This window comes from Eleutherodactylus coqui, chromosome 2 (genome assembly GCF_035609145.1).
Source record: "Eleutherodactylus coqui strain aEleCoq1 chromosome 2, aEleCoq1.hap1, whole genome shotgun sequence".
NCBI lineage: Eukaryota > Metazoa > Chordata > Amphibia > Anura > Eleutherodactylidae > Eleutherodactylus > Eleutherodactylus coqui.
The window spans coordinates 37,215,881-37,228,215 of NC_089838.1; positions in this window are offsets into that span (position 1 = coordinate 37,215,881).

A 12,335-nucleotide genomic window follows, 5' to 3' on the forward strand; every position below is an offset into this window, starting at 1 on the left:
GATGGTAAAATTCCCAGCCGACAGCGCTAGTGGCAGAAGGCGCAGTACCGAGGGCAAGGTAGCAGGGGATGTGCGTAGATCGAGCAGCATGTACATCCCAGGCAGTGCAACAGTCTTTAAGGGCCTGGCCAGCTTTATGGCTCCCCACCAAGACTGTGTCACCGCTCCCCAGTCGGCGGGAGCACTGTAAAAGGATGGTGAGGGAGTACGTAGCGGATCGCACGACCATCCTCGGTGACGCCTCTGCCCCCTACAACTACTGGGTGTCGAAGCTGGACATGTGGCCTGAACTAGCGCTGTATGCCCTGGAGGTGCTTGCTTGTCCTGCGGCTAGCGTCTTGTCGGAGAGGGTGTTTAGTGCGGCTGGGGGAATCATCACAGATAAGCGTAGCCGCTTGTCAACCGACAGTGCCGACAGGCTAACACTCATCAAGATGAACAAAGGCTGGATTTCCCCAGACTTCTGTTCTCCACCAGCGGACAGCAGCGATACGTAAGCAATACGTAGGCTGCACCCGCGGATGGAAGCTACGTTCTCTCTCACCATCCAAAACGGGGACATTTCTGCTTCATCAATCTGTGTCTAATATTCCTCCTCCTCCTCCTCCTGCTCCTCCTCCTGAAACCTCACGTAATCACGCTGAACGGGCAATTTTTCTTAGGGCCACAAGGCTCACTCAAATAATTTTTCAGAACAATTTTTATAAGTTTCAATGCGCTTAAAAGCATTGGAACTTTAACTTGAACCAATTTTTCGTTACACTGGGCTGCCTCCAGGCCTAGTTACCACTTAAGCCACATTAACCAAAGCGATTAATGGGTTTCACCTGCCCTCTTGGCTGGCCATGGCCAATTTTTGGGATGTACATTAGTACTGTTGATACAGCAATTTTTGTGGGCCCTCGCCTACAGTGTAATCAAATTAATTTTTAGCCCACCTGCATTACAGCTGACGTTACCTCAGCTGTGTTGGGCAATGCAATGGGATATTTTTATGTACCGCCGGTGGGTTCCAGGGAGCCACCCATGCTGTAGGTGCACACTGAGTTTTTAATACATCTGTACACTTCTAAAGAACCCGTCTGACTGGGCCATGCAGTGTGGGCCGAAGCCCACCTGTATTACGCACGACATTACTACCTCAGCTGTGTTGGGCAATGCAATGGGATATTTCTATGTACCGCCGGTGGCTTCCTGGCACCCACCCAGGCAGTGGGTCCACAGGGAGTTTAACCTACATGTGTCCACTTGTAAAGACCCCCAGTCAGACTGGGGCATGCAGTGTGGGCCGAAGCCCACCTGCATTAAGCACGACATTACTACCTCAGCTGTGTTGGGCAATGCAATGGGATATTTCTATGTACCGCCGGTGGCTTCCTGGCACCCACCCAGGCAGTGGGTCCACAGGGAGTTTAACCTACATGTGTCCACTTGTAAAGAACCCCAGTCTGACTGGGGCATGCAGTGTGGGCCGAAACCCACCTGCATTAAGCACGACATTACTACCTCAGCTGTGTTGGGCAATGCAATGGGATATTTTTATGTACCGCCGGTGGGTTCCAGGGAGCCACCCATGCTGTAGGTGCACACTGAGTTTTTAATACATCTGTACACTTCTAAAGAACCCGTCTGACTGGGCCATGCAGTGTGGGCCGAAGCCCACCTGTATTACGCACGACATTACTACCTCAGCTGTGTTGGGCAATGCAATGGGATATTTCTATGTACCGCCGGTGGCTTCCTGGCACCCACCCAGGCAGTGGGTCCACAGGGAGTTTAACCTACATGTGTCCACTTGTAAAGAACCCCAGTCAGACTGGGGCATGCAGTGTGGGCCGAAACCCACCTGCATTAACCCTTTCCAGTCCACTGTGTGACCTGTGAAGACATTAGGGTTTAAGGCTGTACAGCTCCGTTGTTGGTAGACGTCCGTCGGGGTTCTCTTACTGTATATTGCCAGCCTCTCTGCTGTCGGAGCCTATCCTACGTGTCAGCTCATGCAGTACTGGCTTTAGCCAGCATATAGCGCCGTTGTATAACAGCAGAAAAAGAGTAAGCCCCCTAGGAAAACCATATACAAATTGGATTGGAAAGGGTTAAGCACAACATTACTACCTCAGCTGTGTTGGGCAATGCAATGGGATATTTCTATGTACCGCCGGTGGCTTCCTGGCACCCACCCATGCTGTAGGTGCACACGGAGTTTTTACTACATCTGTACACTTATAAAGAACCCCAGTCAGACTGGGGCATGCAGTGTGGGCCGAAGCCCACCTGCATTAAGCACGACATTACTACCTCAGCTGTGTTGGGCAATGCAATGGGATATTTCTGTGTACCGCCGGTGGGTTCCAGGGAGCCACCCATGCTGTGGGTCGACAGGGACTTCACAATAGGGAGTTGTACCTGCCTGTGTCTATGAATTAAAAAGCCCGGTCTGACTGGGGCATGCAGACACCTTGACAGAATGAATAGTGTGTGGCACATAGGTTCCCCATTGCTATGCCCACGTGTGCAGTTCCTGATGGCGGTGGCACAGGATTCTATTTCTCATTGCTTCTGTACAGCATTGTGGGCTATCGCTCCGCCACTTTTAAAGAGGGTCGCTGCCTAGCCGTGCCAACCTCTGCAGTGTGTGCCTGCGGTCCCTCGTTATGGCAGACGCAATTCTAAATAGACATGAGCGTGGTGTGGCATGAGGGCAGCTGAAGGCTGCCCAGGGACACTTTGGTGTGCGCTGTGGGGGGGGAGGGGGGGCGGTTGGGCAGCATGTAACCCAGGAGAAGTGTCAGTGGAGTGTCATGCAGGCAGTGATTGTGCTTTGTTGGAGGTAGTGTGGTGCTTAGCAAAGGTATGCCATGCTAATGAGGGCTTTTCAGAAGTAAAAGTTGTTGGGAGGGGGGGGGGCCCACTCTTGCCGGTATTGTGGCTTAATAGTGGGACCTGTGAACTTGAGATGCAGCCCAACATGTAGCCCCTCGCCTGCCCTATCCGTTGCTGTGTCGTTCCCATCACTTTCTTGAATTGCCCAGATTTTCACACATGAAAACCTTAGCGAGCATCGGCGAAATACAAAAATGCTCTGGTCGCCCATTGACTTCAATGGGGTTCGTTGTTCGAAACGAACCCTCGAGCATCGCGGGAAGTTCGTTCCGAATAACGAACACCCGAACATTTTGGTGTTCGCTCATCTCTAATGTCTAGCTTCGTTGCTGAGGTCAGCGCCTCGGATGCTTGACAGAACCCCAGCCACTCCTCCCTTGCATTAGCTTATCTTCATTTGTTGCCTGTACAGCAGCAACCAATCACAGCTCAGCTTTCATTCCTAATAGTGTTCTTGAAAAATGAAAGCTCCTCTTTGATTAGTTGCTTTGGGTAACAGAGTTTTGCTGTTATACAGTTTTTATAAATCTGCTCTATAATCTTCATGCATGTTTCATAAGGAACCGTACAAAAATTAAAAAGTTCTAGAGGAATGTTTGGGTTTCCTAGAAAGCGAATCACCCTGTTTAAACTCCATGATGGGACGTCTGCCTGCCACTGAAGTAAATTTTCACCCATTCAGTCATCTCTAATCACAACCTGCTATGCATGACACATAGGTGATTTCGTGTATAAAAACTGATAAGAGTTGTCAATGTTGCCTACAGTAGACAACCCCTTAACGCCTTAGTGACCACCCATACGTGTTTTCTGGGTGTCTGGGCTTTATTCTACAGGAAAGTGAAAACACGCCGGCCCAGTAGAATACAGTTGTGAGATTGGGGAGTATGACAGCTGCCTGCTATTGGCTACCAGAGGTAGCCAAGAGTTTGGAGCTGTTACCAGGGGCTGAAGTGTATAGTCCCCGGTCTTGTGCTCGCCATTATTTAATGGATGTTGGGGATCACATGAAGGTGTGTTGTAAACTTTAAAAAGGTAAAGTTTAATCTTCCCTCGCCAATCTTCAGTCCCAGGCTACTCTACTAATTTGCTCATGCGCCAGCAAAATGGTGGGCACATGTGCAGTAGAGCAGCTTAGTACATAGTAACTAGCAGGGAGCATAGTGATTGGCCCCTGCTAACATAGATGGCTGTGATCCATCTGTCATACCCATATATGTTATTTATTTTGTAAATACAGCACAGGATTAGTGCTGTTTATTCCTCTTCCCTCACTGAGAGCGTTTGTGACTGCAAAGAGATATATAGCGACTAATCCTGTGCTGTAGAGAGTTAAAGAAAGGACCTCCAACACCCTATTATCATCGCCCCTCACACCCTGATCACCCCCTTCACCCACAAAGTGAGGAACAGCCATGTTCATTTTTTTTTACTACAGTTTCAGTCCCTAAGATGCCTCAGCGTCTAGCATCCTAGGCCGCCCTTAGGATCTGGGTGCAGAATAGTCCGAGACATCCCAGAGGTTAGTGAAGTTTTATTTCTTGTTCAACTCCTTTCTGTTTGGTCGTATATGTCCATTAAAAAGAAAATTGTTCTAAAATGGCTCATAGGAGGTATAGTGCAGAGCAGGCCTATGCAGTGCTTTGTTCCAGCACTTCTCGTAGCGATACCAAAACTGAATTGAAGGCAGAATTAAATTCCAGCAGGGATGACTCTAGTTCTACCGCTAGCCTTATGGTGGTTGAAGCAGTTATTGAGTCCTCTGGGCCGTGTACTGCAATGCCTCCTGCATTGTGGGATTCTGACATTTAATTTTCTCCCTTAATCTCCTAATTTGTAGCGACTGCAGTTGTCCACTCCATTTGTTTAACTGTATCTATTAGCGATAAAGTCATTGAATTAATTGTCCAGCAGACAAACTCTATGTTGAGCAATTTATTGCAGAGCATCATTCTGCAACGGCCCGCGGAACGTACCGTATTCTAGGTGGCAGGAAGGCCTATTCCTTGTCATGTGACACCAACACTCCAATCTGGACTCTAATACACGGGGCGGTGATGAAATAATTGAGCCGAATCCAGCAATATTTGAGAAATCTGGAAGTGTGCAGATTTACTTATTTTTCAGTTCAGAAAGTAACAGAATTGACAGTTCACCTGCAAGGCTTTTGTCCATAGTACATGTTGATGCAGCATTAGGCAGACAATGGAACACAATATGAAATGCTATAATACTGGTTTTGATTTAGGGACTGACTTCAACGCTCTTTCCTTACTTTGCGCTGGACTGCACTTGGCAGACAATTTCCCACTAGATATCCTGTCTTAAGAACTGATCTGAGTTTGATGAAGTGTAGCTGAAGTAGCGTAGAAACTGACTGAGTGACTAATCTTGGCTTTGATTTCACCAGAAAGCTATGACTTACTGTTTGTAGAAGGGTGACCTTGGAAAGGTTCAGACTTCCTCCACAGCAGGATGATAAGGGAACAGGTTTGCACCACGTTCAACCTTGATATGAACGTGTTGACTCTCTGCTTATTTCTGCACGTGTACCTTTTCCCTTCCGACATGGCAGACTGCAGCCTCTCCTCTCTCACATCTGGCTGAGTCTGTCTAACTGCTCACTGACTCCTCCTTTTATCTCCTCTGTTCCATCTCCCGCACTTTCTGGACTCCTCCCACTCTTGCATAGGGACTAGTGTGTTTGTTTCCTGCCCTTGGAGCTCTTCCTCAAGTGAAATTAAGCTGACTATTAGCCAATAAGGCTGCAACTGACATCAGGCTAAGGAGAGAAGGGAGAAACAGGGTCTCTCCTATAGATGGCACCTTCTATGCCCATGGACGGCACATAGACAGGTGAGACAGGACAGTGTGTATGTGAATGTTCTGTAGGACCCACTGGGCCACTACACTGCCTCTGTCTATTCCAGACTGTGGAACCCCACTGCAGCATCTGAGGAGCGGGCCCACAGCAGAGGAGGCAGCAGGGTAGAGAAAGGCTTTGTCATGGGAATCTACCATCTCCTCTTCTGGGGGTAGCTTGCGACCCAACCACGTTACTGCTGGGGAGATCACAGGTTTTGTAACCACGGGTTACGTTAACTCCAATTGTCACTCGTGACGCCACCATTCCGTCCTCTATGGCGGATCTTCCAGATGAAATAAAGTAGCCCACACACAGAGTAACTTACTGAACAAGCAAACTCTTGAACCTAAATTTCAGCAAACAGTTCTGGTACAGTTACAACAAGCCAAAGGGGTGTAACAGGGAGGATTCTCAGGGGATCAGAATATTCCACAGTCCAAGTTATCTATGAAGTTTCACTCACGGCAAACTCTCTCTCTCTACCAGTCAACACTCACTCTGCTGTTTCTCCTCTTCTTGCTAGGCAGCGGGCTGTTTCACTCCCAGTGCTCGCCACAAGCGCCGAGAATTCCTAGGTTGGTTAGGCCCAGGCTGATTACAAAGAAGTCTCTTGGCTTCCTCCATTACTCCACACACCGACCAACGTGACGCACTCACTGACTGACAGACTGCTGGACTTACTTAGGCTAGGCTTAGGCCAGACTCACTTGACTCTGCATTCTTGCAAACACATATACATAGGACGATCACATGACCACAAACAATACAGTTCCAGACAGGACAGAACATACCAGACATTAACCCATTCAGTCCTGCAACCATTCACTCCACATAAATCAAATGCATACCACAGACAAGACATTGACACGAGACAGACATGGAACATTTTGAAGGGGCTCTATTAACTCTAGGCCACTACACCACATGTGTTCCAGAAATAAAAACATCTTGGAGAATCGTATTATTAACCCCTTCCGCTCCATGCGTAAGGGTACGTCATGGGAACGGGGTACTTCCCGTAAAATGACGTACCCTTACGTCATAGGGATAGCGCAAGATCAAAGCAGATCTGGCGCTATCCCACAGCAGGAGCCGGCTGTCACTAGTAGCACCCCCCCCCCGCTGTTAACCCCTTCCATGCCACGATCTAAGTAGATCGCGGCAGGGAAAGGGTTCACAGAAGAAGCGCGCTCCCTCTGTGACTCCAGACGGCTCTCGCGATAACATCGCGAGAGCCCGGCTGGTTGCTAAGGCAACAGGGCGCCAGATACCGGCGTCCTTGTATTACCATTGCCTAAGATCGCTGTAATAAGCGATAAGGCATGGCAGGAGAGAAGTCCTGCCATGCCTTATCGCAGCGATCATTAGTGCTGTAATAAAAGTCCCTCAGAGGGACACAGATGGTGTAAGAATAAGAGAAAAAGAAAGTACAAAAAGTAAACATGTAAAAAAAAAATGTTAAAAAAAACTTTTTTTAATGCTTTTTCTCATATTAGCATAAAAAAAATAAAAAATCCTACATATTTGGTATTGACAACAATAAATTGAACCTGCTGCATGGCAAAAAGCGTTAAAAAAATGCTAAAAAACTGGGCAAAATGCTAATTTTTAGCATTTTGCCTCCCAAAAAACGCAATAAAAGTGATTAAAAAAAATGTGCGTACCCCAAAATGGCACCAATAAAAACTACAGCTTGTCTCACAAAAAATAAGCCCTCGTAGAGCTCCGTCCATGGAAAAATAAAAAAAAACGTTTTTATGTACAGCATACATATGAATGAAGACTTGTACCCCAAAATGGATACCCCTGTTTGTCCTGTGTTCAGAAACATACCCATGGTGGCCCTAAAATTATGTCCGTATTCAAAACGGGGCCCAAAACGAAAGGAGCAGCCGGTGGCTTTTAGAACAGACATTTTGCGTGAAGGCGTTTTAGGCCCCATTGCCCACTTGTAGAACCCTTGAGCGGCCAAAACGACAGAGGACCCCCACAAATGACCCCATTTTGAAAACTAGACCACTTATCGCATACACCTAGGGGTGTACTGTATATTTTAACCCCACAGTTTTTGAATGAATCTGAGCAAAGCAGATGGAAAAAAATAACGATTTTAATTTTTTTGGCAATTGTCATTTTAAAAACATTTTTTTTTGTATAGCGTACATAAGAATGAAAAAGTTCACCCCAAAATGGATCCCCCTTTTGTCCTGTTTTCAGAGACATACCCATTGTGGCCTTAATATTATGTCTGTATGCATAACGGGACTCAAAAGGAAAGGTGCATCAAACTTCAACTGTCTTAAATTTTACGTAATCGCCATTATCTATTGGATAACGGCGATCACGTGACCGGAAACCACTCACTGCGGCCCTCAGTCACTGCTCCAGGCTCTTGGCTACATTTAATAGCCAGGAGCAAGGAGACTTTGAATTTCCAGGGCCCTCAACAGCTTTTGCGCTTGTGTCCGCCATTTTGCTAATGGACACATGCGCCAAAGTTGGGGAAAGGTCCGTGGAAAAAGATCCCGTCGGGGGGAAATCGCCGGAGGCCTTAGGTAAGTAATTTCACCTCCCCTCACGAATCTGATCTGTGATTGGAGGTGAAATTTTCACTTCTTTTACTTTTACGTGATCGCCGTTTTCAATTGGAAAACGGCGATCACGTGACCAGGAACCGCGTTTTGCAGGCACTGGTGAAATCTCCAGGCTCTCGGCTACGTTTGGTAGCCAGGAGCAGGGAGATTTTAAATTACCCTGGCAATCTGTGCCTTTTGCTCATGTGTCCGCCATCTTGGCGGCGGGCGCATGCGCAGAAGCCGTGGTGAAGTCCACGGATAAATGCAGTGCCTTAGGTACGTTATTTCATCTCCCTCACGGATATGATCCGTAAGGGGAGATGAAACTTAAACTTTTTTTTCTTTTTTTAAAACTTTTTAAAAACTTTTTTTAACTTTACATGATCGCTGCTATCCATTGGATAGCAGCGATCATGTGACCGGGAACCGCATACAGCGGCTCCCGGTGACATCCCTCTGCTCTCGGCTACACATGGGAGCCAGGAGCAGAAGAATTTTTAAATTTCCCGGGCCGCGCGCGCCTTCTAAGCGTATGACGTCTGGCGCGCATGCGCAGAAGGCGCCGACGGGACCTGGAGGCTGGGACATCGCCGGTCATCGCGGCAAAGGCGGGTGAGTACTTTCAGCTGCCCCGATGGATCCGATCCACCGGGGCAGCTGAATCTTTCACTTTTTTAAACTTTTATATGATCGCCGACATTCGGTAAATGCCGGCGATCATGTGACCGGGGGAGGGGACTCGCGGCCCGGAACACAGCTCCAGGTTGCCGGCTACCTCTCGGAGCCGGCAGCATTGAGCTGCCATGTCCTCAGTTTGCAGGGCCTTAATCCCTGCAGGAAACATATTTCTACATCCTCAGGGAATAAGGCCCAGCAAGCTAGGACGTAAAAAGTCTATGGGCTGGTCGTTAAGGGGTTAAAGTCCAGACACACAGGACGTAAAAACACATATGGGTAAGCGCAAATACTCTCGCTCCTGTGCAACGTGTTTGAGCGATGAATGAGTCTTTTTGAGCATGTAATGGCATATATTTCTCTTTTTTTCTTTACAATGGCTTCCCATTTGCACATGAATACAAACGCGCTAGCACTACGTCTTGCTGTCATCATTGACCTAGCCCCCTGTAATCATCTATAAATATCCAATACATGCAGCTTGACGCTATCCTGCGGCGCTTCTGGTACTTTCTGGGTCTGAGAGTAGCTGAGGTTGGGGACATCCTTTCTGATGACGAGGTTGTTCTTTTGTCTTGGTAGCTGTCGCGTAGATGTAGGCAGGCACGTGAGATGGCGGAGGATGTTCCTAGAAGGATGAGGCGGTTCGGGTTCATCTTCTGGTTTAACAGAGTGCTGGCCTCTAATCTACTTAATTTTTGAGCAGCTCCAATCGGTTGAGCGCGCTTCCAAAAGGAGATTCTTTTAAACAATCTCCAAAATGTCTGCTATGCCTTCCCTGCAAAAAGCTGCAAACTTTATAGCGCACTGACAGGCGGCTGCGCAGCTTACGTAGTTTTTCATCCATCTTTGTGCACCTTTTTACACCCCCATAAACTCCATGGGGACCCTTGATGTGCAAATGTGCACCAAAATAAAGCATATCGCGTATTTTTTCACCTGACGGAAATGTGTATGCACGGTGAGTTCTATTGTCTGCGGGTTCGCGCAAGTGTATTTCTGTGCGCAAAAACGTGCACAAATACGCTAGTATCTGCACAGAGATGAAGGACCTGTGATGACGTCACTGTCATGTGATCAGGGGTGGAGCATGTAACTCACGCACGGACAGACCGATGGTCGTTAGTATTTTGATTAGAAGTGCGCAAAAACACACTCAATATGCGTGCAAATGCAAATTCCGTGAAAGAAGAACACAGCTGGACCTCATTAGGCTAAATAGCCTTTTAAACAAAGGAAGAGATGTGTCCAGCGTGCGTGCGAACTGGCCCTGGGTGCGCAAAAAGCACAGTACTATGCGCAGCCATGTGAGCAATAGGGATGAGTGAGTATTCTCGCTAAAGCACTACTCGCTCGAGTAATGTGCTTTAGCCGAGTATCTCCCTGCTCGCCCCTGAAGATTCGGGAGCCGCCGCAGCTGACAGGTGAGTCGCGGCGGAGAGCAGGGGAGAGCGGGCAGGAGAGAGGGAGAGAGAGATCTCCCCTCTGTTCCTCCCCGCTCTCCCCTGCAGCTCCCGGCCCCCGAATCTTCAGGGACGAGTGGGGAGATACTCGTCTAAGGCACATTACTCGAGCGAGTAGTGCTTTAGCGAGTATACTCGCTCATCCCTAGTGAGCAACTCTACATCAATCTGATTCATAGCGTGAATATGTTGCACTGAGGCAAGTGTATTTGTGCATATACTGCTGTAAAGCCACCCTTAAGGTTCATTTAAGCAGGCGTATTTGCGGTCAGTATTACACGCATACGGACAGCATAACCGCCACTGCATTGGGGTATTCAGATGTGCATTTTTCATAAGTGTATTTTACACATGTGAAAAACATTGCAGCCTGACCATATTACCCATTGTGCAGGGCTGCTTCACACGGGCGTATTGTAAAATACGCTTGCATCTGCACAACTTTTTTGCGCAGTGAACGACATTACTTTGTGCGCGAGCCTGCGCACAATTTTGAATGTATTTGCGCATGCACCGCTATAAAGCCAAACAAGGTGCTGGTGTGCGCAGCGTTTTGTGTATACCCGTGCATACATGTGTGTACAGTTTCACACTTCCCAAAGCCCTGTATGGGGCTCTTTGGTGCGCAAATACAAATTTAAAATCAATGGATTCTATTCTCCATGTATTGTGCGCAGGTTTTTTCAACACGCTAAAATACGGTCGTCTGAAGAAGCCCTTAAAGTCTATGGGATTGCGTAAAAATACAGGGAATATGCTTGATACATGTATATCAGACCTGGGCAAAGCACGGCCCGCGGGCCACATCCGGCCCGCTGAATAGCTCGGACCGGCCCGCAAAGAGTGTCCTGGTGACTCACCAATGAGTCCGGTGTCAGCAACGGGAAGCAGCGAAACTATGCACTCCGAAGCCTTGTCCAATTTGTTCACTTCTGTGCTGTGCTAATAGTTATTCAGGCCTTACTTATTCAAGCACCTCTACCAATGACGTAGGCTTGAATAACTTTATTAAACAGCACATAAGTTAACAAAATGGACAAGGCTTCGGAGTTTGTAGTTTCACTGCTTCCCGATGCTGAGTAAGTGATGCCACTGTAACTTCTGAGTGCCAGGATGCTCGTTGCGGACCTTGGGGAGTGCCAGGACAATCGTTCCACGCTCGTCATTGGTAAGTGTCAGGACTTTTCCCTTTGCATTGTAATTAGAATAATAATACTAATAATATTCACTTTTTAATCTCTCTTCTTGGGGCAGCTCTCTGTGCCCTCTCCTAGGAGCATACTACTGTGTATTAAAAAAATCTATTTTCCGAGGTTAGCTGTTAACCCTTAAATATGGCGGCTAACATTAAAAAAAGAAAAATTGATGCAGAATGCTGAGTTTTTAACAAAGAATGGACTTCTAAATATCTATTTACTGAAACCAAAGGTAAAGCTGTGTGTTTAGTTTGTGGAGAGCAGATAGCTGTATTTAAAGATTACAATTTGCATCGCCATTATGAGACTAAACACGGAGAGAAATACAAGAACTTGACGGAGGCAGAGCGGGCACGGGTATCTGAAGATTTGCTAGCAAAACTGCAAAGTCAGCAAGGATTTTTTAAAAAGCTTCACTCATCCAGGGATGCAGCCGTAAAGACCTGCTTTGTAGTATCCTACAAAATTGCAAGAAACAGTAAGCCATTCTCTGATGGGGAGTTTGTCAAAGAATGTTTGGTGGACTCTGCAGCGCTAATTTGTCCTGAGAAAAAAGAAGCATTCGCAAATGTGCCCCTCTCCAGGCGAACTATAACGAGACGGGTCGAAGACATAGCGGGGAATTTGTTGGTCTGGCCCTCTAAAACCATTCCAATTTCTCATGTGGCCCCATGGG